The sequence below is a fragment of the Prionailurus bengalensis genome, chromosome B2 (assembly GCF_016509475.1).
Source record: "Prionailurus bengalensis isolate Pbe53 chromosome B2, Fcat_Pben_1.1_paternal_pri, whole genome shotgun sequence".
NCBI classification, from domain to species: domain Eukaryota; kingdom Metazoa; phylum Chordata; class Mammalia; order Carnivora; family Felidae; genus Prionailurus; species Prionailurus bengalensis.
Window position 1 is genome coordinate 126,542,162 of NC_057349.1, and position 6,712 is coordinate 126,548,873.

At 35.9% G+C, this 6,712-nt stretch overlaps 1 long non-coding RNA gene across 1 annotated transcript; it reads left to right on the forward strand.

Annotated features, from left to right (window-relative positions):
* Nucleotides 1-3,102: 3,102 nt before the first annotated feature.
* Nucleotides 3,103-6,376, forward strand: LOC122489034. The gene is made up of 2 exons (XR_006298802.1): nt 3,103-3,198; nt 5,978-6,376. It is a non-coding gene; the product is annotated as an uncharacterized LOC122489034 (long non-coding RNA).
* Nucleotides 6,377-6,712: the final 336 nt, after the last annotated feature.

Sequence of the window (6,712 nt, forward strand, 5' to 3'; positions counted from 1 at the left end):
TATCAATGGGTTCTTGAAATCTACAAGTCAATCACACACATTGCCAGATGGGTTTAATAAGAGCATTGTAGCTAGATATTCTTAAATCTTTGTCTATTCTCAAGAATGAACAGGAGATACTGGGCAACAGTGTAGTGTCTTGCTAGGGATGTGAACTCTAAACCTAGACTATGACCTGCTTCTTCCACTTAGCAGCTGGGTTTCCATGAGCATGTTTCTTAGTCTCTTAGTGTTTCAGTCTTCTCAGCTATAAAATGAATATAATAATAACAATTTAGTAATAATAACAACAATTCCCATCTTATGTATAGAATGAGGTGACTTATGTAAAATCCTTAAGGCAAGATCTAGAACACACTGAATGTTCAATGCACATTAACTATTTCACAATTGGATTTTAAGACAGAATATAATACAATCAGGTTTGCGTTTTAAAAGATCACTCTATTGTAAGGAGTATTAAACTATGTGGGGGTGCCTGTGTGGTGCAGTCGGTTGAGTGTCTGACTCTTGATTTCATCTCAGGTCATGATCCCAGGGTGATAGGATTGAGCCCTGAGGTGCACTCTGTGCTGAACATGGAGCCTGCTTGAGATTCTCTCTCTCTCTCTCTCTCTCTCTCTTCCTTTTACCCTCTCGCCAGCATGCACTCTCCCTCCCCCTTTCTCTCTAAAATAAAAGAAACCCCCTAAACCAAAAAAAAACCCACTGCGTGAAAATGTCAAACACCTGTTGTGTCTCTCTAGGGAGGCACAGAGTGATGATTCTTGGAATCAGTTTGTTGGAAGAAAGACAGACACAACTGGACAGATTTTGAGAGACATTTAAAAGACAAATGTCCGAGATAACTCCAGTTATCTCCAGTTTTTGAATTAAGTATTGGAGGATTTCCTCTTCACTGAGGAAAAGAATGTTGGAAGGTAATCCATTTTTTAAATTCATTAATTTATTTACTTTTGAGACAGAGAGCGAGTGAGTGGGGGAGGGGCAAAGAGACAGGGAGAGAGAATCTTAAGCAGCCTCCATGCTCATTGCAGAGCCTGACACAGGGCTCAAACTCATGACTGTGAGATCATGGGCTGAGCTGCAATCAAGTGTCAGATGCTTAACCAAATGAGACACCCAGGTGCCCCAGAAGGGAATCAGCTGTAGGTCAGGAGGGAGATCCATAGTTTGGTTTAAGTTTGAGATACAATTAAGAATTTTAGGAGACGTGAAGTAGGCTGGTGGGGATACATAGACAGAGTCTGGAGATGTCTGGGCTGTAGATACACATTTTGGAGTTAATGGTGTAAAGATGGGGTGAAAACATCACGAGTGGACGATATCCTTCAGCAGGTCAGAATACACGCAGAGACATGAGACACCTTGTCTGAGGAACGTCTATGTTCAAAAGTTACGAGGAAGAAGTGTCAAAGAAAAACAGTTATTCAAGGCAGAATTTATTATTCCCATTTTATTGATATAAAAACTGAGATTCACGTCTACGTTTCTTTGTAAGTTGCATGTCATATAGTCCATAGGCAAAGCAGATGACATTCAACTCAATTTCATCCTGCTCAAAGGCTTTGAGTGCATATGCCACACCTTAGTGAGTCTCTTACTATTAACTGCAACCTTTTGATGAAATGAGGTCTGTTTAGTTAGCACTCAGCATTTGGTGGATTTTTCCTGCATTCCCTTTCTGCACTGAAAGGTCCATCAGTGTATATAATACAACAGTATTTCTTATTATGCAATGCAAAAGAGAGATACAAGGAGGAGAGACAGAGAGGAAGAAGAGAGAGAGGGAGAGAGAGACAGGGAGAGACAAGATACTTTTCTTTTTCTGCGGAAGCAGTGTATTCACTGTCTAGAAGAGTAACGGTCCTTTAAAAGTCTCCAACGCTTTCTGAGAGGCTGTGTTTTGTTTCTGGTGACTCAAAGAGGAAAGATTACCTGTTTAGATACAACAAATGGTGCCAAATGAGGAAGGAAATAAAACACATCCTTAACTACCAAATGCTCAAATACAATCTGACCTTACTCTACATGTTTCAAAGGGAAGCAAAGGAAAGGGGAGATGAGGTTAGAACTGAGTGTCTGGGGAAGGTTGAGGGAGGTGTTCATTTACTCCTACTTATGTTATGCATACAAGTCAGTAATCAGAACTTCACTTTCAAAGATGCTTGAACTCAAGCCAGAATTCACAATGTAATTATATAAAATCGTCTCAGGAACCACAAAACATCCAATAATAGGTCAATAAAGTGTATATTTTTCAAGTACTGTGGGGGAGGTGCACATTACAAATCTTTTCACTAAAGAATGGGAAAAGCAACTACATGTTAAAGTTCCAGTTCACAATAGCTCACACAGAAGTGAATAAACAAAGCACCCAGATGAATATAAACTGCTCAATTTTATAAGTACGGCACAATTGAAAAAGACATCAATTGCTCATTCTAACCGAAAGGACCCCAACAGTTATTGTCTTTTTATAGTAGGGGGAAAAAGCCCAACAACCCCAGAATACTTTGTATTCAGCTCAAGAGATACTCATCTAGTGATGTTCCTAAGGTGGTAAAATACAGGGAGATTTTTGTTTAGTACATAGGTGTGTTTCAGACAAAGCTGAGAAGTTAGTGTGAATAAAAAAACAGATGAGTTTAATGCTGGAGTCTGTTATTCAGCATGTGTATGGGATTTGTCATTTGGGGAGATTTAAATCTGTGTCAATATATTCATAACTTGCCTGTTAATACACTCGTATTATCCCCACTTGTAAAAGGGCTGTGTATTACCATATGTTTTAAATAAGGAAACTGAGGCAGAAAGTGAAACGACAGTTTAAAATTCACCAGGAGAAGCACTCTCCCTTTGGTTGAGGGTTCATTCATTTGAAGTGAATTACCTATTCTCGGGAGCCCCATGATGGTCCTCGCCAGGGTAATTTATTTCCAAGAAGGGAGTACTTTGCTTTTAAGGGGAAACATTTTTACTTATTGTATTGTGGAATTGTGTCTGTTACTAATATAATAAGAAATATATATCCTGACTGTACTAGCATTAAGTCAAATACTGTGTTCTGTTTTTCCTTACCAGATGTTTTATAGCATGTAACTGTGTTAAGGAAGATTGATAAACCTAATAAACTTATATATAAACCTATCAGTAAAGGATTATAGAGAGGAAATTCAACTTCACTCTGGAGTACTTGTAAGTTTTTGACCATAGGTTTTACTCTACCTTAGCTTATTTCCATTTATAAGAGAACCATTTTTATCCCATGTTTCACAGCACTTGGGTTCACACTAAGCAAGAGAAATACATGCAATGCTTTTAACCAAATTCTGTCACTAACGCAGCTCTAATGAAGGTATTCTGTGCCTCAGGTATTTTGCATCTTTAAAATGGAAGTACAATATGTTCAGTAAGGTGCTAATCAGTTTTATTGAATCTGATTTAATTCCTTGGGAAGGAGAATTGAATTTTTTAGAAACTTAAACGGGTTATTAATGAGGGAAGAGGCTTAAATAATTTTCCTACGTAGCCTTGACACAAGTTTAGCTGTTGGGAAATGAAGACAAGACCTACAAGGTGAATATATAATAAAAATAAGTGTTTTCCAAATTATAAAAAAGTATATATTGCTAATATATAAAAAATATAGTAAAGAACTGTATAATAAATACATTAACATCATTTAAATGTTGACACAGTAGAAACCACCTCTAAGATTTTGATGACTATCTTTCTAGAACTCTATCAATGGCATATTTAAGTAAACTTAACAAAGTCGCATAGCACAGATCGTCTTATATAAATATTTTGTACATATCTTTTTGGTTTTCTATCTAGTCCTTATGATTTGTGGTAGTACTTTATAGATTCTTAATATAAACCTTTGTTGTATGTATATTTAGATCATTTACATTTAATTTATTGATATACTTGGGTTTGTATCTAAAATTTTACTACATGTTTCCTATTTTTACTAGGGGCTTTACATTCCTTTTTTCTTTCCTTTGTTGCTTTCTTTTGTATTAATGTAATGTTTATTGTTATTGTTTAACTTTTTCTCTACTAAGGTGTTAGTATACAATTCTTCACTATTTTTTCAGTTTACTGAAATTTTTTACACTAAATATTTTTACTTCAAGGTATTACAACATGCACACTTGACTTCTCATAACCTAATATAAATGATAAGTTTTACAAATTCCATTTATCCTCATCCCCTATTTAGTGTTTTTCTTTTCAAGAATTGTATTATGTATATATTTAAAACTCTATACAGCATACTCATTTTTATACAATCTTAACTTCTATTTTATGCTGTTTTTATTCATTCTTTTCTGCTTCTCTGTCTTTTCTTCTGGTATCATTTCCTTCTGAGTAAATAATGCCCGTTAGCTTTATTGAGGTATGTATGTATGTATGTATGCATGAAAGTATTGTTTATTTATTTATTAATATTTTATTAAAATGTTTTTTCTTTCTTTTGTTTTAAATTTTATTTTAATCCAAGTTAGTTGACATACAGTGTAATAATGTTTTCAGGATAGAATTTAGTGACTCATCACTTACATATAACACCCAGTGCTCATCCCAACAAGCGCCCTCCTTAATGTCCATCACCTATTTAGGCCATACCCCCACCCACCTCCCTGCCAGGAATCCTCAGTTTGTTCTCTGTCCCTTGGCGTTTTTTAAATATAGGTCTCTTGGTGACAGTTTACTTCAGTTTTCGTTTATTCAAAAATATCTCTAATTTGTCTTCATACTTATAGAAATAATTACAGTGCAGAAGATTTTGAAGGGACATTGACTTGTGTTCAGCACTTTAAAGATGCCACATGTTGTTTACTGGTTGCTACATTTTTATAATATTTCAGCTACCTATCAGATTGTTACTCTTGAATGTTTCATCTATTTCTTTAAAAAAATATTTATTTATTTTTTAGATAGCACAGTGGGGGGAGGACAGCAGAGTGGGGGACAGAAGACCCTAAGTGGGATCTATGCTGACAGGCTGGCAGCAGAAAGCCCGATGTGGGGCTCAAACTCATGAACCTTGAGATCATGACCTGAGCTAAAGTCAGATGCTCAACCAACTGAGCCACCCAGGTGCCTGAATGTTATGTCTATATTATCTTTGGTTGCTTTTAACGTGTTCTCTCTCTCTATCCTTCTCTCTCTTTGTTTCTTTCTTTCCTTTTCCTTTTCATTATTTTGACTATGATGTACTGAAGTGTATTACTTGATTTGCTTTGATTGTTATACATCTTTCTGGGTATATGCACAGATTTCTGTCCTGTGACTTAGTATCATTAGTTAGTAATTTTAAGACTCATTCTCTTTTTAATTTTTCCTGCTGCCCAATTCTTTCTCTTCGACTAGAACTCCAATTACAGCTAGTGCAACTCTTTTATATTCCATTGGTCTCTTACACTCTTCTCTGTATTTTCCTTTTACTCTTCTCTGTGTCAGCATAAATATTTTCTTTTGACCAGCTGACTAATTCTCTTTCTCTTAGATTATTATGCTATTAAAATAATCTACTTTCCATTTCATGTATTCTATTACCATTTCTGTAAGTTCTATTTTATTATATTTTTTAGGTTCTAATTCCCTTATGAAATTCTCAATATTTTACCCTGTTTTATCCTTTTTTATCTGTATGTTCTTAAACAAATTAACCGTAATTATATCCTTGTTGGTTAGATCTGGATCATCTGTAAATCTGTTTTATTTTGGGTTTGTTTGCTTAATAATTTTGTACTTTCTTTTGACATGAATTTTAAAAATTAAATTACTATAATTGAACTCCAGAAACTGCATAAAACATTTGTAGAGACCTCACGTGATACTACATTACCATAAGGAATTTCACATTTTTATTTTCCTAGCAGACAGAGTAGGTGACTAACCATCTCAATCTAATCAGAGAGTAAGCTGTAATAGTCAATCTATATTTCTTTGTCCCCTTTTCTAGGTTATATCTCTTCTGGAACTTCAAGTTACAGCATGTTATGACTGTGAAGCATCTCCTCAGTGGTTTTTTGCTTCTTAATATGAAAGGCTGCCATCAATGAAGCTCAGTATTTTAGAGAATTGTGGTTTAAGTGTTGAGTTTCCTGTCTTACTCAACTTCATAATTTAGTAAATGTCTCATGGGGAAAATTCGCCCTGTGTTTGATGCCTTTATATTTACAATCTTTCACTCTAGATGCATCCCTCTCTTGTGGCAAAACCTGGATTCTTCTCCACTAGCTACATTCAAGATTAGCCAAGGCTCCAGGAATAATGTTACAGAGGGTCAAAATACTGCTTCCAAAGAATAACTATTGCTGCATAATAAATTACCCCAAACGTATCAGCTAAAACCAACATACATTTGTTGTCTCATAGTTTCTATGAGCGAGGAGTTTGGGTCCATCAGCTTAACTTGGTCCACTGTTCAGGGTTCGGCAAGGTTATGGTCTTGCTGGTGGCAGAGCTGTGTTCTGTTCTTGAACTGAAGGTCCTTTTACTGATTGTTGGGAGAACTCAGTGCCCCAGGATCAGCAACAGCCAATGGCAAACAGCTTCCCCCTGCACCTTCTCTGGACAGTTTTGTAACAGAATGTCTCCAGCAAGACACCCTACCCCAAACAACTTTTCTTGCAACACAGGAGACTTTGGGCAAGGTCCAGAGGGCAGATTTCAAGCAAGTCCCTCTAGTATAGTT